We start from the raw sequence: 21,590 nt of genomic DNA, 5'->3' as shown, positions 1-21,590 counted from the left end.
CAAAGCCACAACCATTTTCCATTTTGAAAGACCTTTTAAAGAGTACAGGGGTGTATGCTTTCTATTAATTCTGCCACACAAGGTTTAGTGAAGAAGAGGTGTCAAAACCACATTCACTGTGAGCACGAGGAGGGAAGCCTTGTACCAGTGGTGCAGCTGACAGGTAACCCCTGGAAGTAATGAGGCAGTGCCAGCTACAGGGATGTAGCAAAAATAAAATGTCACTTTCAACCCAGTTGCTACAAAAACAAAGTGTCACCCTTGAGGGACAGTGAGCAGGAACCCTTTCCAGATCTGACCATTCCATAGCTCTAAGTTTATGCAAATGTACTGTCCCCACACACTCAGTTTGACAGCTGAAGAGTAATTTTTTTTTTATTTGGGGGCCCGATTTGATGTCTCAACCCCCTCCCCCCCCAGAAGTGTGAAAGCAGCTCTATAGTTCTGACTTAAAATCAGTAGCAAATAGTACCAAGAATTAAGAGGAAAATATCTGACTTTGCACAGTGTTTAATTTTGTATGTTTAGTCTTATTCCCTTAATTTTCATGTCTTTCTTTAGAAAAAATATTTTTGTGTGGCTAAGCTCAGAACCCTGATCCATTTTCATACACAAAGCTATATTTTCATATGTAGAGAAGAATGAAGCAGGGAGCAGCCTCCTCAGAGACTAAGCTCTGTACAGGGAAGAGCCAGAAGCCAACACCCAAACTTGTCACTTCCTCCTTGGCACTTTCAACCCAGTTGCTACAGGAACTGGATAAGCAGGTGTAGAAGGCCCACAGCAAAAGGGCCCACACCTCACACCACCTCTGGAGACGCTCTGCTGATTGGCCAAACCAGCAGTCTTTCTTTCTCTGCTGGGTCAGAGTTCATGTTTTCCAGGAAGAACATGGTGTAATTTACTTAGCTGGATTAGATAAATAAAGAGATTTTCATAACCTAGACTGTGGGCCTTCTTGATCTAATCTAATTTAGCTAAAGGGAGATAAGGGATCATTCCCACACTCTAAATAACAGGGGCAGAAGGAAGGATCTACTAAGTTCAACTTAGAGCTAGGGACCTGTCCTGGGGGGTCGGGGTGGGAGGGTGGGGTGGGGGTTATTGGGAGAGATCTTGCTGATTATTTTGAAAGATTTAAACATTCAAACATTAAAACCAAAAGATTGCTTTGATATTTTACTCATCTAGAATATCAGTAAATTAGAAATCTGCTGTAATCTAAATGCTGTAATCTAAATGACAATGTACTATTGATAAGATGAAAATGAAATGATATGGCCCTAGCTGGTGGAGCAGTGGGTTAAAGCACTGCACTAAGAAGCTTTAGCCACTTCCACATGAGTTCGATCCCCGCCTGCCCCGGAGGAGATCCACATGGCGAGGCAGACCTCTCCTGACCCGCCCGCTGCTCCCCTCAGCAGTGTACTTCGTCGCTCTGCCTGTTCTGTTCTCTACTCTGTCCCTGGTGAATCCTCTCACCCTCCACATCTTTGGCCTGTACCCCAATTCTGTATGAATAAATAAATAAATCTTTAAAAAAAATGAAATGATATGGTGATGCCTCAAAAATTAAAAACTGAAGTATCCTATGATCCAGTTATCTCATACTATTTACCCATCTCCTTCTCCTCCCCCTGCCAAAAACAAAATAAAAACAGAAAAACACTAACTCAAAGAGATCTCAACACACCTATTTTCACCACAAATTAATTCGCAATAACCAAGAGGTAGAAATAACTTCAGGGCCATGGACATATGAATAAAGAAAATGTGGTATATGCACAATGGAATATTACTCAGCTATAAAAGATGAAATCCTGTCATTTGCAATAACATGAATGGACCTATGCTTGGTGAAATAAATCAGCTAGATAAGGACAAATAGCCTGTGATTTCATTTACACGTGGTAAATGAAGAAACAAAATAAACAAATAAAAACACCAAAAAACATAGCCTTAGACTATAAGAACAAAACTGTGGTTACCAGAAGGGAAGGGGTAGGAGGAAACTTGACAAAAAAGGGGTTAAGTTTATGGTGATGAATGGAAACTAAATTTTTGGTGAAGATCATAACATACAAATGTTGGTTTAAAAATGCTGGATATGGGCCCTCCCTGGTGGTTCAGCGGGTGAAAGCACAGCACTAAGACGCTAAAGCCACTTCAGCATGAGTTCGATTCCCGCCTGCCCCGGAGGTGACCACATGGCGTGGCAGACCTCTCCTGACCCGCCCGCTGCTCCCCTCAGGAGTGTACTTCCTCAATAAATCTTTAAAAAAAAAATGCTGGATATGTGAAACTTACGTAATGATATGAGCCAATGTCACTTTAAATGTAAAATATTGATCAGAATATTAAAAATAGCACTTACTGCATTCCCCACCCCTCCCAACACACACACACACACACACAAATACTATATCAGGTATCAGGTTCTTGACTCATCACTACAGAAATATACCAGTTAAATAGACCACTGTGATTTAAACTGGAGCAATCAGCAGTGCTTCAGGAAAAAATTATAAGTTAAATCACCACTTTCAGTGCATGTTTTAAAACGCTTCAAGGTCAGTCTAGGCTACCCTGAAGGCAGTCAACTTGCACTTTTGGCCATAAAATAATTATTTCTCATAGTGAATACAACTTGTATCCTTGATACCAGGTTGCTGTGGGTGGGATCCCTTAATACCAACAGCTCAGGGACTGAGCTCATACATACTTGAAGAATAATCCAATTTCTACCACATATGATTTGGGATTGCTATGGCACCCTATTAACTGTTTCTGTGCATTTTGTTTTCCTCTATAAAATGGGGTGTGGGAGCATATTTCCCAGGCCACCCCTGGTTGCAGACCAACCTATCATATCGCTGACCATCTAGGTGTCCCCAGAACTCATGATAGAGCCATTGTCCTTAAGGCAGTCCTAGATAGGTTGCATTGTACCAGGCATTCCTAAATAGGTTTAGTAGAACATTCCAGGTTAAGGTCCAAAATAGTCATTCTATTCCAACTTCATGGCTGTGCCTACACTGATGCAAAAGGACTCAGGCACAGTCCCACAGACACCCTATGTTAAAGGCCCTAAATGAGCATACTCTATTTATCCCAGTTTGGAGAAAATTCAAAATCCAGCAATAAATAAATACATAGATTGATAGATAAATAAATAAATAAATAAATAAATAATAAATAAATGGTGGTTGGTGGTAGGGGGATGAAGGGATAGCATTTTTCCAAATGAACTCAGTTGAAGCTTAAAGAAAATATATAATTACAGTTCTGGCATGGAGTTAAGGACCTCAAGGAAATTCAATTCTTTCTCATATCAACTGGTTGGAGAAACAGGCTTAATTTACCTCAGTCTTCAAATGTTGACTTCTATTGCAGATAACAGAAATGACTAATGTTTACTTGCTTCTTTGCAATTAGTTTTTAACAGACTATCTATCCAACAGTCACCCACAACCCTACCACCGCCTCTTGCGTTTAGCAGCCCCCAGCCTGACTGGGAACATTACTTTCCTAGTCTCAGTTCCACTCAGTATTTGACTGGTTGACAAGTGACCAAATATCGGACAATGAAACCAAAAGGGGAAAACCTGTTAGAATGAATTGACAAGAGATTTTTATCTCTAATACAAAAAGATTTCCTGGAGAACGTGTGTGTTTTCATTAGCGGGGCACGCATCTTCACGCAAGCCTTGAAATGCGGCGGCCATCTTAAAATCCAGAAGATGCGGAGGGCTGCAGTGTCAAGGGTGAAATGAGCCTGGCCTGGTACCCTCACTGTGGATATGCTGCGCTCACTCTGCAGCCCTTCTGCGATCTGTTACTACGTCACCTAGGGACCCATTGTTCAGCACACCTGTAGGATTCCGTGATAAGGGTGTCTGTCGAAACAGCGCTCCTCTGGCAATATAAGGAAATCGTTAGCTGTGTAAATCCATTGACGAAGGTAGTGATAATAATAGAATTTTGTGAGGTTTAACCATTTTGAAACAGATTGTTTAACTCCTTTTTAAAATAATTTACAGTCTTATTTCAATGTACCCACCAAAAGCTATTGTCCTTTTCTAATTCACTTCATTTAGAATCTTTTTAATAAGCAACTTCTTTACTAAGTTAATTTTTCCCTCTTTTTAGTGTACTTTCGGTCACTGAAAAAATAATTTAAATTTATTTGTAAAATTAAAGTATATGCTGGACACAATTTGAAGGGATCTCCAGGGAGTAAATTATATGCTACAGGGATTTTTAATTTGGTGGTTCAAAATCAACTTTTTTTCCCTTTCTTTCTCTCTCCATTGTCTTGTAATTAAGAGGCAGCTAAATTCTTTGCAGGTGAGGTTTTTTTTTTTTTTTTTTTAAGATTTATTTGTGCATACAGAACTGGGGTACAGGCCAGAGTCTCAGGGGCGGTGATGAAAGGCTTCACCAGAGACAGAGTGGGGAACAGAACAGGCAGATCGACGAAGTACACTGCTGAGGGGAGCAGCGGGCGGGTCAGGAGAGGTCTGCCACGCCATGTGGTCACCTCCAGGACAGGCGGGAATCAAACTCATTCGGAAGCGGCTTTAGATTCTCAGTGCTGTGCTTTAACCCGCTGCGCCACCAGGGAGGGCCTGCAGGTGAGGTATTTTAAGGACTGCTAGCTTTAATGCCCCCCACCACCACCATCAAAAAAAAAAAAAAAAAGAACTGTCTTCATAATAGGTATTATTAATACACTGCTTTCCTTCCCTGATTAACTGAAATTATGCATTGCTACAACCACCCTCAACTCTTACAATAACCTTGCCAAAGAGGAAGCACTTGAACTCTGTGATTAAATATGCAGTCTCTAGGGTCAGACAGCCTGGTTCAAATTCTGACTACACCTTCCACCAACTACAGGATCACAGCTTCCCAAACCACAAAGTGGGGGTGATGATAATAACTAGGGCAGAGCTACTGGAAAGGTGAATCTAGATAACACTTATAAAACACACTGCATAATGCCTGGATTCAGCAAGCAGTCAACCAAGGAGGACTATCATTATCTCCACTTCACAGATGAGGAAAATAAAGCATAAGAATAGATAACTTGTGCAGGGATGCAGAATTAGGTGCCTAGGATTACAGAGAGCTCATAATGCGCTCCACACAGTGATACTGGTAAATGTTAATTACCAGTGAATAATTATGAGTAGCTGATGTTGAAATCCGGGGAAGGTCGAGCTCTTGGAACTTGGACCTGCAGAAATGAAATTTCAGTTCAGCATTACAAAGATCTGATTTGTAATCTTCTCCCTGCCAAAGTAATAAAGATCATTCATTTCTCTCACTTTTTTTTTTTTTTTTTTTTTGCAGAATGAGTTGTGGGCTGACCACCTGGAATATATTGCTAAGAAATTCAAATGCAAGTAGAAGGGCAAGATGAGGGGCAGGGAGTCAGTGGACTTGATGAAGGATTAGTGGTATTTTAGTGGTAGGCATGGTATGATAACATATTTATAGAGGTATGAACTTCTGCCACTATTAGAGTTGTAAACATTACCTAATTTCACATATTTTTTTTTTTTTAAAATGAAATTCAAATGCAATTATTCTACTGACAGGCAGTTTAGTTCAAAATATTTGCCGGTTTTTAATATAAGTTCAAAATTGTGTTGTTTAAGTGGCATCTCATTCTCTAGAAAATATGATATTAGTATTCTACTGTCTTTTGAATGTGATGATTCAATTAGTATGTATCACAAAGCATTTGGAAAATGAATTTGAGCTGTTATAAAGAAATTCATGTTTGTACAGCAGTGATTTTGTCACCATTAACTCAGACAGGTCAGTTAAGTTTGCTCTTCTCCTGTTGAAATCTATAAATTTCCTAGAAATAATGCTTTCTAAAAAGAAGTCGTTGAGCTCTAATGTATATTATAGCATACTTGATTTTTTAGTGCAATTTTCTTTTAAGAAAATACTATCCAGAAGATGTCTAATCCAATGAAGCATGAGTCAGAAATAAATTTTTAAAATAACATCATTTTCTTGCCTGCCTGTTGCCAGAAGCTCAGAGATGAGGTCATTCCTTGAGCATTATTAATCAAATTAATTTACTTTTTATAAATTTTCTAAGATTAGTACTACCATGAGATGAATTTGTTCCAGAACTACTATTCAAAAGCAAAAGACAGCTATCCTAGTATACTTCATATCTGCCACTTCTCCTATGTGCCCCAATGTCAGTAGCATCTTTTTATTTTTTAAAAAATATAGCAGTTTTATTGAGGAATAACAGCTATACTTCAATGTAAGTGCAAGGTATACATCATGGTTTGATTTAAATATACTGTTATATTGTTAAATATATTGTGGTAAAATGACTACCACAATCATTATCCATCATCTAATACAGAAAAGGAAAAAAAAAAAAAGGTATTTTTCTCTTTGTGGTAGAACTCTCAAATCTGCTCTCTTACAGTGTTAACTACTATCATCATGCCCATTACATTGCCAGTACTTATGCATCTTATAATTTTACCTTTTGACCAAGTTTCTCCAATTCCCCTGACGCTCCCCCACTCAACAGGAATATACTGTGCAACATATTGCAGTAGACAGCTGTAGCCACATTTTTGGTTTTGCAACAATCTTTTCATTGCAGAGGACAGAAGCAAAATAAGCCCCCTTGACAGTGTTTAAAGAGCTCTTCACCCGGCTAGTTGTTGGCTGGTGTTTCTGTTTCTAACCTTCCTATTTGTTTCTGAAACTGGTTGAAGCTGGAACCCAGGCTCCCTGGTGGACTAGGGGCTAATGTCTCAGTACTACACAGCTATCCTCAGCCACTGCAGCATGAGTTGGATCCCCTGACAGGGAGGTGACCCACATGGCGAGGCAGACCTCTCCTGTCCCACCTTCTGCTCCCCTCAGCAGTGTATTTCAGTAGATCTGCCTGTTCTGCTCCCCACTCTGTCTCTGGTGAGTTCTCTCACCCCCCAGCAGCTCTGGCCTACACTCCAGTTATTCTATGAAAAAAATAAAAATACCTGTAACTTCCACTGTGAAAGTAACCCTGAATTCTGTCTATTGCTTAACTGCTAACCAAATCAAATTGCATTTTGTTCTCCAGCCTGGTGCTGATTCAGATAATGTGCAGCTTCTTTGTCACAATACTAGACTCACTCTTTTCTTCCCAATTTATTCTGCTTTTCTAGATCCAGCCCTGTCCATGTGGTATGCATATATTGAAGGACCCAATCACCAGTTCCTATATGGACAAGAACTCTCTGCTGTCAAAGATCTTCAGTCACACCTACACTCGTCTGCGCCCCTGTCCACTTCTTCCAAAGACCTTCTACCAAAACCATGTCTGTGTCCAAGCCCATGCACAAGCCAAGGAAATTCAAATCTTGTTTTTCTGCCTCCCCCCAAAGTATTCTAAGTCCATTCCCTTAGCTTCTTGAGGAATCAGATCTGAGCCCTGAGATTCCTGCTCAGTTCGCTCCATATTTAAGTCCTTTCCTTTCCCAAGCCCTGGTGGCATATTTTTGGCATTTATATGCATGGGTAAAAGAGCCCTTGATTTCTCAGCAAGGTTTCCCTGTAACTGACCTCCCCATACTCTGATATAATATTTCCTGTACTCTCTGCACCATAATTACTTGGTGGAGAATCAGGGCACTTGTTACAGACCCCAGTCAGCTAGATTAGCTGGGAAGAGTGCCCCAGGGATCACTTCCTATCAAGCTACCCAAGAAATTTTTGTGCACATTAAAATCTGAGTCTTACCACATCAGCTAAAACTATTCAAAGACAGTTACAAATAATCCCCTAGATGCCTGGCCTTGAATGACTGAATAGTCCCCACTGCAGAACAAACCACTTTGGCCTCTATGATAGAGAAGTGCTTCCATTTTCCTTGCACCTCTTATCATACCTCTTATTTATTCCACAGAACTTTTTTTAATGACTTTAACTAGAGCTGACTCAGCTTTAGCACTGTATTCAAATATCTTCCACCTATTCCCATTAGAACATCCAACTTTCAGTATGTTCCAAGACTAAATACATCTTCCCTCAAATATGGCTTTCTCCAAAGAAATGCATTCATTCATGGGTTTAGGCAACATGATTTCTAGGCTCTCCACTTCGCACTAAGAGACAGTGATACAGTGGTGAGCAAAGAGAGAGGCAATATCTGATCTTACAAATTGTTCTGCTAGGGCAGATGGGATGGGGAGGTGGCAAAATAATTATCTGCACAGTTATGTTATTAAAACTGTGGTTAAGGGCCCTCTCTGGTGGCGCAGCAGGTTAAAGCACAGCATTGAGAAGCTAAAGCCACTTCAGCATGAGTTCGATTCCCTCCTGGGAGGTGACACACCTGCTACTCCCCTCAGCAGTGTACTTCGTCAATCAGCCTGTCTGCTCCCCACTCTATCTCTGGTGAATCTTCTCACTGCCCCTGCACCTCTGGCCTGTACCCCAGTTCTATGTGCATAAATAAATAAATCTTAAAAATAAAAACAAACAGGCCCTCTCTGGTGGCACAGCGGGTTAAAGCACAGCACTGAGAAACTAAAGCCACTGCAGCATGAGTTCGATCCCCGCCTGCCCCGGAGGTGACCACATGGCGTGGCAGACCTCTCCTGACCCGCCCGCTGCTCCCCTCAGCAGTGTACTTCCTCCATCTACCTGTTCTGCTCTCCACTCTGTTTATGGTGAAACCTCTCGCTGCCCCTGAGCTTCTGGACTGTACCCCAGTTCTGTATGCACAAATAAATCTTTAAAAAAAAAAAAATAAAAAAAAAATAAAAACAAACAAACAAACAAAAAACTGTGGTTACTTCTATGAAGATGAAATACAGGAAATAGTGAGGGTTTTTTTTGTTTCATTTTTGGTTTTTTGGTTTTTTTTGGTAAAATGTTTCCAAAGTGCTAGCATGTCCTCTGTACATGAGAATGATTTGAGTCACTATCATGAGGTTAAATTTAAGCACTTGTTTATATCTACCAGGTTCCTCCCCTATAAAGATACAACTTTTCTTTAAGAATTACAAAGTACCCTGTAGGGAGTTCCTTTGAGGATATACAAATATACTCCTGACCACAAATTTTAGCATTCAAAAATGATTCTGCCCCCCCCCAAAATGGTGAATTTTCAATTGCCATTATTCCTTATGCATTTGTTAGTTTAGTTGGAGTTTTTGAAGTTTATTTACTTTTTGTACAAAGATTTAAACGTTTACACTGTCAAGTGGAGCTATTTTGATGGTATCTAGGTTTCTAATATAAATTCACTGGTGAAAAATGTTTAAATCTTTTTTTCCAGTCTTCTGTGGTTACATATTTTTTAATATTTTGCTCCATGTGGAATTTATTTTTATGCGGAGTAAGACAAGGATCCAGTTTATTTTGACCAATTAGGTAAATAGGCCCGAGTCTCCTCAATTATTGTTCAACTTCTTAATTCTCAACTCTGCCTAATATGATGGCCAACACAAGCTAGACACTTAGTATATATTTGTTAAATTGAAATCATCTTTTATTATTATACCTTAATACAACTCAAATTTAAAAAGGAAATAGTCTAGATAGTAATGGGTAAATTTACAGAGAGAAGAGAATGGCAACCTAGAGAGGAGAGAGGTTTGCAACTATGGAAGATGTTCCCCGCATCTGGACTGAAAGCTGTAAAAGGAACAGAGAAGGGTAATAGCTATAGGTGGGGATGGGGATGGGGGTGGGTGTTGAGTGGGGGTAGATTCTGAAAGTAAAACATAGAGCTGGGAAATTGAACGGACATGCTGGGATCTAGGAGCACAAGCAGGCACAGATATCGTAAGTGTTGGCATTCAAAAGAATGGGCCGTGATAATGCATCAAAGGAGAAAATTTCTTGATCTCGATGAACAGCACCAGCAGCCAATCAATTAAACAAAATCTGGCAAAACCTAGAAATAGCCATCCCGTGTCTGCCCCTCCACATTCAATCTTTTACATCTGCACATTCACCCTCCAACACATCTCTCTCGATTAAGCGTTCTCTCACCATCTGTCTTCACAGCTCCCTAAACTTCTCCATCCTTTTCTCTTGCATTACTGGGGTAGCCTTTACATTGGTCTGCTTGTGACCATCACACTCCTTTGACAAATTATATATACAACAGCTATGTCCTTCAGATATTGTCATCCCTCACATTAATAGCTCTTCGTTACTGTTAAGATTAGGTTTTTGTAAGTCCTACAAAGCTGCTCTGGCCCAGTGGCCACCTCCCTAGCCCTTTTCTGCACCCCACACTCTGCACACTGGAAGCTTTCTGCTGTTGTGATGCGCTGTGCATGGTTGGTGCCACACTCTCATTTCACACTTCTACTTCCTGTACATCTTTCCACTATTAAGTCTCTCCTATTCAGGGAAGGCATTTTTGACTACCTCAGACAAGGTCACACTCTTAATTTTGTGCTCATACAGAAACATCAGACAAATCTAAACTGAGGCATTTTCTACAAACCACTGGACAGTGCTCTTAGTATTATCAAGATGATGAAAAAACAGAAAGTCTATAGTATTATTTGGCATTAAAAGCAAAAAAAAGCAACTAAGGAGACACAGTCATTAAATGCAATACGTGATCTTATATAGGACCCTGGCCTGGAGGGAGATGGGTGAAATGTGAAAAAGATATGTACATTGAGCAAAAAGCATGGTAACAGTGTTAATTTCCTCATCGTGATAAACTATTATGATTAGGTAAGTAAGTGTTTATACCTGGGGCAAATGGATAAAGGAGACATAGACTGTCTCTTCACTACTTTTGCTATCTTTTGTAAATCTGAAATTATTTTAAAATGAAATATTTCACAATGTTTAAATAGTACGATAAAATTCCCTTCAAAAAGGACAACAAAAAGGAAAATGTTCACATCACTTGCAACAACTGTTATGCATATATTAGGCCTAAACTATAGGGGAAACAATAAGGGATAATGAGTTAAATAAAAATGGGCAAGTGGGGTCCCTCCCTGGTGGCACAAAGGTTTAGGATGCAGCACTGCAGGCTAGCCACAGCTGCTTCGGTGTGAGTTCGATCCCTGCCCCAGAGGTGACCCACATGGCACAGCAGACCTCTCCTGTCTTGCCCACTGCTCCCCTCAGCAGTGTACTTCATCAGTCTGCCTGTTCTGTTCCTCACTCTATCTCTCGTGAATCCTCTCACTGCCCCTGCATCTCTGGCCTGTACCCCAGTTCTGTATGCATAAATAAATAAATCTTAAAAAATTCCAAACTGCACCTTTAAAAAAAAAGGGTAAGTGGAATGAACAAGGTAAAAAAGTAACATAAATGCCTAAGTGGTATGTAAAATATGTTTGCTTTCACTAATAACTAAGAAACTTTTAAACAAGGTATTTTAATTTAATTAATAAAACATACATGGTCAACCATACTCAGTATTGAGAAAATTAGAAGAAAAACTGGCATTATTTTTATACTATGCATTCCTGTTGACTCAGCAATTTCAATTCTATTATTATCCCATAAACACTCCTGCCCAAGTCACACATATAGACACACAGACACATAAACACAGACAAACACATACATTCATTGCAGCCTGGTTTAAAAACATTAAAATTTTGGAAATAAAAACAAATAGCCAACAAAAAAGGGATCACAAAGTTATTATCAGGGTGTGGAATGTTATATAAGGTATAAATCTGCATTTTCAACACTAATACATAGGTTTTTAATTTATGCTGGTATTACAAAAATAATCTGTAACAATATACACTGATTTTTTTTTCAACTATTCTTTCAAGGGTGGGATCCTGAAGGACTTTCTCACTCAAAACAATCTATTATAAGCATGCATTACTTTGTAATTGCATGTTATGCAATTTTTTTTTAAAGTTTGGAGTACATAGCTCCAGTTTTAAATCTTTGTCCTGCTAGATTCCAGATGTGTAAATTTTGATAAACAATGATCTAAGAATGTTTCTCTGTTTTAAGGTGAGATAATTATGCTCTCCTTGTTTCAAGCTATAATTAAGGTAACAGCAGTTATTCCAGGGCTCTCTAAAGCCACAACTGAGCTGGCTGGTCTTAGTGTCAGAGCATAACACAAAGTTGCTGGGAAGACTAATTAACTGATGTCCACAGAGTGGAGAATTTTGCAGCATAAATCCTTCAAATTTGGTCCTGCCAAATTCAAGATCCCAAGACCTCACTTTTTGTCTTTTACCCACTTGTTTCTTAATTCTCTGTTTCTAGACCTACTCACTTGTTTCTTCATTCTCTGTTTCTGGACCAGGTACTTGGGTCCCTAGCTCAGGAGTAGTGTGACATCTGTCTGCATCTAGGGACTCCCCTACTCAAAAGTTCCTCCTGTTAGCCTAGTACCTACCAGAAGTCTGACCAGCCTGGCCAGCCCTCGGTGCCAAGACCTCATGACTATTCCCTTCTTTTGCATTACTGGATTTTGTTTTACACTACCCCTAAATATGTCTCCTCCTACCTTCCTGTCCAAACATGTGCCATTCATAGAGATATGTGAGAATCTCTCTAAAAGTACTTGACAAATTTGTGGCTTTGTGATTCTGTACATACAAAAAAAAAAAAAAACTGAAAATGAGAGAAAATGAAACATAATATATAGTATTATAAAAGTTCCAAGGCACCCTTGATATATATGTTATTATATGAAAATGTCTACCAAAATCAGGAATAAATCAGAATAAAATAGAAATGTAACACGGTGGTCCCCAGGAAAAGGGTAGGTTTCAGATTCTCTGTCCCTTCCCTGCCTTGTAACAGAAACATGAATATAAAATTAGACTCAGCATTTACATAGGTTTACACACTGTGGTTTATTAACCACTTTTATCAGAATTTCCCAGAGGTTTGTTAAAATGAAGGCTCCCAGGCCTCACCCAACCTACTGAATAACCCATAGGGGAGAGGTGGAGGACATTTTGACTCATTGAAAATAGTTGGAGAAGCGCTGTTCTAGCTACCTTTCTAAGTCTTTTAGTAATATTCTACTTATAAAAGAAATATAACCAAATGAGAATGTGAAGGTCATCTACATTTTTTTCAAAGTCTGTATTTTAATTTCTTAAATTTTTCATTAATTGAAAGGACAGAGTTCCAAACCACTAATGATACCAAGTGATTTGAATTCCCCCCACCCCACCTTTTTTCAGTTGTATTGATTCAGTAAGCAGTTTCCATGTCTTGGTGAGCAATTATAAAGAACTTCTCCCAGGCCTCTCTTTTCTAATTTCATTCCATTCACTACATCTACTTGGTTGTCGCTGTTAAAGAAAACTTGTCTTGTGAAATAGTTTATAAACCAATCTTTTAAGGACAAAAGAGATTGGAACTATAAATAGAATTAATCCACCAAAAGACTGAAGTTTGAACCTACACCCTTCAAATTCTCCCTACATTTCTCTTCCATGGTTGACATGACAATTTCCAGTGATAAAAGATATGGTACTGGCTATATTTGGGTAAATAAAATCACAGTCCATAGAGGAGCTGAATTTAACCCTGGCCACCATTACAATGACTTCCTTTCCGCTTTAATTAAAAGGTACGGAGTTGATTAGTGCTCCAAGTCATTTAAGTTTGAAATGTAACACTCTTGAAAAGGACACATACTGGAGTGTCTCTCTGAGCACAGGCAAAGGCAAAAGGGACAAGCAGTGTTCATAGAAGACCGCAAAGGTTTGAAATGAGTCATCACTGGCCTTCTGTCTCCAAATTAACTCAGTGAGTCACCACGCCAAGCTATCAAAATGAATACTGTGCTATGGGTCTTTCAACAGTTAACTTTCTACGAGCCCTTGCTGAATCTTTGGTTTGGGTACTAATATGCCACCGAATGCAAGCATAAAATTTTTTAAAAAGAAAGTAGAACACCATACTCACTAGGACTCAAATTCTGTCATCCTTATTCAAGTTTAAAGTGACAAAAACTAAAAGTTACTTTAGGGTCCTCCCTGGTGGCACAAAAGGTAAGTATCCGCACTATGAAGCTATCAGCAGCCACTGCAGCAGGAATTCAATCCCTGGCCAGGAAGGTGACCCACATGGTACAGCAGACCTCTCCTGTCTCACTGGCTGCTCTCCTCAGCAGTGCATTTTAGTAGTCAATCTGACTGTTCTGCTCCCCACTCTTGTCTCTGGTGAATTTTTTTTTTTTTTTTTTTTTTTAAGATTTATTTATTTATTCATACAGAACTGGGGTACAGGCGAGAGATGCGGAGGGTGAGAGAATTCACCAGAGACAGAGTGGGGAGCAGAAGTACACTGCTGAGGTGAGCAGCAAGTACACTGCTGATCGACGAATTACACTGCTGAGGTGAGCAGCAGGCGGGCCAGGAGAGGTCTGCCATGCCATGTGGGCACTTCCGGGGCAGATGGGAATCGAACTCATGCGGAAGTGACTCAAGCCTCTCAGTGCTGTGCTTTAACGCGCTGCGCCACCAGGGAGGGCCTCTGGTGAATTTTCTAAACCCCCCCCCCACCTTTGACCTATACCCCAGTTCTTGTATGCATAAATAAATAAAGCAAATCTTTTTTTTAAATGTTACTTTAGGCCACACACTTTTGCATGAGTTCAATCCCCGCCAGCCCCAGAGGTGACCACATGGCCGAGCAGACCTCTCCTGACACTCCTGCTGCTCCCCTCAGCAGTGTACTTCGTCGGATCTGCCTGTTCTGCTCCCTGGTGACTCCTCTCACCGCCCCTGCACTTCTGGCTTGTATCCCAGTTCTGTATGCATAAATAAATCTTTTTTTTTTAAAAAATGTTACCTTAAAAGGAATGTTACTTTAAACTTAGTGAAATAATGAAGTATTGTATAATGTATACAAAAAGGTAAATCATGGATGCAGAATTTATTTTGAAAGATGACAAAAAACTTTGTCAACTAAAAGGTTCATGCTTTATCCATGAACTTCAAATAAGACCAAAAAAAGCCTTTGTCTTCTTAGAACTATTAATTACAGATTTTGAATGTTATAACAATGCTAAGAACTTATATAATCTTAAAATATTTAAATCAGTGATGGCATATTGCATCCTAAAATGTTTCAGTAATTAAGGCTTTAAAATTTTTGTTACAACAGTCTTCCCTACCTAAAATTAAAACCTGGTCTCTTACAAATAGTTGTATTTATTTCAACAAAGAATATTTTAAAAATTTATTCAGCATATTCTCTATTTCGAATAAAAATGGTTAAGAAATGTCATAAATCCACCATGAATCAAAAATATGAGATGAGACTCTGGGAATGTAGAGAATGATGGTTTAGAAGTATTTCAGAATACTGATACTTTTCCAATAATATAATGTTCATGTACTCATCTGTAACAGCTCTCCTTATACACAGTAATGATTTATAATGTAGCTGCTCCCAAATATAAAGTATTCTATAATCTATAATATGAAAGATGGAATATGTAATGTGTATGTATATTATATATATTATATATTTGAATATATAGTATACATTGTAAATGCATAGTATAAATTCATTATATACAGGTGTAGTTGCATATAAGCATGTTATATTCTATAACTAAATAACATTATATTATACATTATCTGTATAATAAACAATGTCTATATTGTACATTTTATTAGGGAGCCATATACTCCCTGCCTCCAGCAAAGAACAACTGTGTGAAAAGAGATAAGTTGCAAAGAATATAGTTTGCGTATATCAACGCTTACTCAGAGAAGCCAAAATAAAATCTATTTTTCAAAGCATACATGAAACAGACAGGAACATGTCTTTAAAGTCCTTACTGGAAAACACCACTTACAAAATACCAAAACAGCAAGGAAAAGTAGCAAAATTTTGTACAACCATCTGTATTCCATATTGGGTACTGATTCTCTGATGGAGTTGGCAAACGCTCCATCGAATGTGATTGGAGCCCTGAGTTTTCACGAGAACAAGCCCTATTTTTCTCAGTGCAATCAGTACCCTAGCACCTAGCATGCAGTATAGGAGAAGAGAAGACACAGGAGTTAAGAGTTAGGTGGTAAAGTCGGAATATCTCGTTTGGCTCTCAGCTCTATGATGACCTGCCTACCACCAAGTAATTTGTCTAGTCTCTTTGTACCTCAGTTTTTAACCTGCAAATGGTATCTATGTATATTGACCATAACACATTATAGTATTTGTGCCAGACATTTCTAATTATTTTTCATTTATACACATTTATTCATTTAGTCCTACTTCAATATTGATGAGATAGAAATTAATATGTCAATTAAGAAAGGAGGAAACAAAGACTCAGTGAAATCAGTAACATGCACAAGGACACAGCCAGTAAGTGGCTTAGAGTTCATGTTCCTAACAATGTCTAACAACAAGCATCCTTGAGCTTACATGTGTTAAGGCTGAGTACAATGACTGGCACAGAGTATGTATATGTTCAATAACTAATATCTACTGAAATAAGTATATGTCAAATATTTGCAAATTTCTGAGATTTCACCAGGCCCAGTAAGAATGACTTTGGGGTAGATCAACTGGTGATCTTTTATAAAAGTGGAATATGTGAGTAATGACACCTTTGTCACAGGTTACTGTTCTTCTGTCATTTAAAGCAAAGAACTCTGATGTCTGACTGCCTCAAGTATTCCCTTCTCCATTTCAGGGTGGCTGGGACCCTATGTCAGGCTGTTATTAACTGATACAGGTTTACCACCTTCACTCCTTCCTGTGCTAATCCACAACCCACCCAACTGCCAAAATATTCTTCCAGAAATGCGCTTTCATTGCTTACTCCCTTTTCAAGGAACTTACCCTGAATTCACAACAATGTCAAGTCAAAATTCTATCTCTGACTTTCAAAGACCTTTATTAGACATGGAAGGGACATACTCTTTCTCTCATTCAAGTGCATAAGTGCTTACTTATCATATAAATACTTGATGAGAATGGTCATATTTCATCACATAGAGAATAGTGATATTTGTGCTACTTAAAACAGTGATAAGCAATTTTTTATCTTATTTTGGATATAGCTCAGTAGAAAAAACATAAATATGTGATATGTTTATTTTTATTCAGAATGATGCAAGTTTAATTGGAGAAGGACATAAAAGGAAGAATATTAAAGAGAATAATTGTATTACTGATATTCACTATAATGTTAACATTACAACATATATAGGTGCATATGCAACATAATAGCAACAACATCAAATCAATTTTATTTGTATAATCCCTTGCAATATCTAGACGGGATGGCACCCCCGTTGTCAATCCTTTAATAAGTAGATTAAATTTCCAAATTTGTGAATCTTGTTTTTTAACACAGGATTGCACGAGAATTTGATGTGATTTGCTTAGAAGGGTCTGACAAAAGCCACATCTAACTGTATCCACATCCAGATCATTCCTGAACTGAACATTCTGATGTCAACTCAGGATTTCTAAATGTAAACTTGTGCACTCAACCAGACAACTCACATGTCAGATAGCTGGAACAAGCAAATCAAATCTATACACAATATATACATGCATACCTATGTGTATGTGTGCACATATATACATGTACACATATATACACACACACACACACACAGTCTTTTGTTTGGCTTTGCTTTGTTTGAGGGATTGCTACCATTTGTTCAGTTGAAGAAATTGATCCTTCTAGTTAAGCATATCAATGGGGCTTCAATTTGATGGATTTTTTGGTGATTAATATAAAATAATGGCTCATCAGCACTAGAAGAGGTGATGTAGCCAGGAAGGAAAGACAAAAACATTCTGGAATTATTATTCATTTAGTGATTTTTTTTTTTTTTGGAGCAGCTGCAGTTCATCAGCCTTGGGGGCAGAAATAAAGGCTTTATTTCTAAAGGCTTTAATAAAGGCTCATTTCTCATGATTTCAATTGAAGTTACTTACACATCTTTCACAGGGTTGAGAAAAAAAATGCTAGCACTAGAGAATTAAATAACTGAGAAATAAAAATGTATATAATTGCTAATGTATCCTCGAAGACACCTTGCATTTCCTGGGTACATTCCACACATTTCCTCTCTAAACTTCGTATCTTGAGCAATAATTACCAGGCTTTTTTTTTTTCTGTAAAATTCAGTCTCTAGGTAGATTGTAGCTGCAAGTGTATGTGAGAAGAAACCTTCAAAGAGGAATATGATCAAACTGTGAGCTGAAAGTTATAAAGAACTATTATTAACAAATCTTTAGGCATTTTTACTAGTCCTTCTCAGAAGTCAACTAGTAGTTGTTTAATTCTCTAATGCTAGGGGCAAATTTCTCTATGGAGGACACTCTCAAGACAAGGGTGCCCCCTCCAAGGCCTCTCACTAGCAATAAAAGTTCTATGAAACAATATTGACCTTGACAGTTTTGAATCAATGAATTACAAATCAGCTTTCTATCAATAGTAATCATGGTAATTTTGAAAAGGCTGTAATGATAGGATTTCGTTTTCTTCTCATGGTCAACAAGATGTTGAGAAAGCAATGGGTTTAAAATAGATAATGTGGAGAGGTGGGGGAAGGAACAGGTGAGCCTAATCACCAACCTATCATCAGAGGGTCTTGGTACTGGCAAGACAGACCGACTCCAGGGAGATGCGAGTTGTCTATAATTATGTTTATGTTTGTGTTTCCTTCTCCTAACTTACACCTTGTTCCCCTTGTGCTTTGGGTATCCAGGAGTAATACCTTCTTCCAGGCACTCGGGGACATTTCATGGGTTTATGAGCAGCCCTGATCACTATGTAATCCACGGAGTTAGGAAAGATCAACGTGTTTGCTCCATATTGGAGGATCCAGATGGCCTCAGAGGAGATAAAAATCTTTCAAGACTACTTAAAAATTCCTTTAGGATTTCCCTGGGGGGTCAGCCTAGAGGTCTGCCCTCCCCTGTAGTCTTTTGAGTGTAAGCTCAAATAAACCTTGCATGGTGTAACCACACCCAGTGCTCTCTGGCCAATTCTTTCTCTAGAGGGCAAAGGACTCAGTCTTCTGGGCCTGGGTCTGTAACAGGTTCACTGGCACTCTGCATGAAAAATGTGTCTTACTTACTACCAAACACTGATTTCCAGAAAGCCACCCCCACTTCCCAACCACCCAAACAGATATTTTTTCCTAGTCTTCTAGATCAGATTCTGTTTCCTGAATTACTTACGTGATTTAAAATGTAAAAACAAATCTATCGCAGCACCTTTGGCGCTTGGCTTTCAGAAATGGGGGTTGCTTTACAGGTTTGCAGAACGTTATTTTAGTGGTAATCCACTTCTTTGTTACTCAGGTGAGGGAAAAGATCTTAAGAGTCTCTTGTAAACTACATAAAAGGAAAATCATCTAGAAAACCATCTGCTCTAAACCGGCAGGCAAAGATAAAGATCTGTTTTTTCGACCCTCACCTTTTCCTCCCTTATCACCAAAGACAGTGAGTGAGCAGACATCTCTAAGGCTGCTGCACCCCTAGTCTGAACCAGAAACAGATTCACAGGTCACAGCCAGAGTCCCGCCCTGCCAGCGGGAGCCACAGCTTCCTGCCTTCCTCACAAGGTGAAACTAACCCGTAGGGGCTGGTGGGCGCTCAGAGACCGCATAGGCAGAGGCGGCTGATCGCCGCACCCACAGGAAGGAAGTGAACAGCCAGCCGGGCTGGTTTTCTTCCCGCAGAGCAAGCCCGGGACTAGACGCCGCCAGTGGACTACCGGCGCGCGCGGGGTCATGGGCACACGCACCGGGCGTGCACACCGGCCGGTGCGGGTGCGCGCTCACACTCACGCGCGCGCCTACTCACCAGCAACCCCTGAAGTCCGGAGTCCGCGTGGGACGGCGACCGCAGCAGCTGTCCCCGTGCCTGGCGTGGGGCCTTGGCATCCGTCTGGCCGCAGGAGCCCGGGTCGCGGAGGCTTTTGCTGGAAGGCACTGCAGCGGGGCGTTGTGATACAGAACTAGGAGACACCGGCTCTCCCGCCTGGCCGGGCCTCCTCCCCCTCTTCCTCTGAGGACCGATGGGGCTTTGCTATCAATAGTTCCACTCCCGCGGGCTCGGTGCGTCGCGCTCTTCTTCCTCCCTTCTGGTTCGTTGCGGCGGCTCGCCACACCCGGAGGCTAGGAGCGACCTCGCAAACTCACGCGCAGACGGTCTGATACCCGCCAGCAGCAGTCCCTGCAGCCATCGCTGCAGGAAAAGAAATTGTCACTGCGATGGTCTCGGCCTCCCCTGCCCCGGCCCCTGGTGCCGCCTCCGCCTCTGCCTCCGCCCCCTCCTTCGCCGCTGCGGCTTCCCGCATTCTGCAGAAAAAGCTCGCAGGTGGAAACAGGTCCCTGGAGATGGCCAGGCGGGAGAGTGAAACTACTGGGTGCGAATTTCTCTTTTGAAATCCTGCCCGTCCCCTCCTCAGCCTGGAACCAGCTGGCCTCGCATTTTGCTCCACCTTCAGTCTCACGGAGTTGAACAGAAGCGGGTACCTAGTCTGAAAGCAGTGCACACATCCCATGATGCAGCTGGACTTGACCGCGCAACTAGGTTTGGAGTAGTGAGAACCTAGGTTTGGGTGAAATCCCCACTTACACCTGGTTTTAGGAGTTCCACGCCGAGGTTTGTCCTTAACCTACACCCATCATGAAACACTAGTCTTCCCCTCCCCACTTCGTGTACTGGGGCAAATGCAAACTATTATGACGCCTTCTGGATTTTATTATAATTATCATTTGCTGTGGGGTTTTGTGTGTGTGTGTATGGTCCTCTGGCTCTGGGCCAGTCACTCTGTACATGAAGTCTTATGTCACACCTACCACAGCCTTATAAAAGATATTCTTATTTTTCCTGTGTCTGGAACACAGAGAAGTAAAATGATTTGACTCAGATTATCCAACCCAAAAGTGGTAGAACTGTGGTTTAAATTCTGATCTGACACCAAAGCTGTTTCTACTTCTTAGGCAGATCCTACACACAATTTACTAAACACAACTTACTACATACAACTTACAATCACTGCTGTGGCTATATTAAAATAAACAAACAAACAAACAGGTCTTTTTCCTGAGTTAGGTTGGGAGGTTACTTGCCAGAAATGACCGCAGAGAGGAGTAGTGAAACAAAGGAGTAAATTTCCTAATCTGTTTATCCTAGTGAGACCAAGTTTCTAGTCTTGGCTCTTCCATTAACTGCCCTCTTAGCCCTCCTCACTGTGTTTTAGTTTTTGGTTTTTTTTTTTTTTTTTTTTTAAGTAAAGACACTTGCCTAAGGCAACCTGAATTCTGTTTTTTAAAGAAGTAATGTTACAGGGCACCCCAATGTGAATTGGGTTGCCTGTCTGTGGGTTCTGCCATCCGCCGCAACAACACAAAACATATAAAACTTTAATGAAAAGGGACTTTAATACAGTAGATATACAATATGGAACACAAAGAATATAACTTCTAAATCAAACACCTGAAGCTACCCATCCCCAAAAGGGATGAAAGCCTGCCACAAGACTAAAGCACCTTCTGGCCAGGACCCATGGAAAAGGGTCAGAAATGGCCAGACAAATCTGGGAGGAAAAGAGCAAAATCAAAATCAATATAAACACTGCCATAGTCACC

The 21,590-nt window shown here is 40.1% G+C and overlaps 1 protein-coding gene across 1 annotated transcript in view; it reads right to left on the bottom strand.

Annotated features, from left to right (window-relative positions):
- STAMBPL1 (STAM binding protein-like 1) overlaps positions 1–20,320 on the bottom strand; it is a 49,023-nt gene extending 28,703 nt beyond the window's left edge. The window contains exon 1 of the mRNA XM_004680901.2: positions 19,798–20,320. The gene's annotated coding sequence lies outside the window, so the exon portion shown is untranslated. The remainder of the gene's footprint in view (positions 1–19,797) is intronic.
- Positions 20,321–21,590: the final 1,270 nt, after the last annotated feature.

Source organism: Condylura cristata, unplaced genomic scaffold (genome assembly GCF_000260355.1).
Source record: "Condylura cristata isolate star-nosed mole 26May11 unplaced genomic scaffold, ConCri1.0 scaffold00011, whole genome shotgun sequence".
NCBI lineage: Eukaryota > Metazoa > Chordata > Mammalia > Eulipotyphla > Talpidae > Condylura > Condylura cristata.
This window is presented reverse-complemented; position numbering and strand designations above follow the sequence as displayed.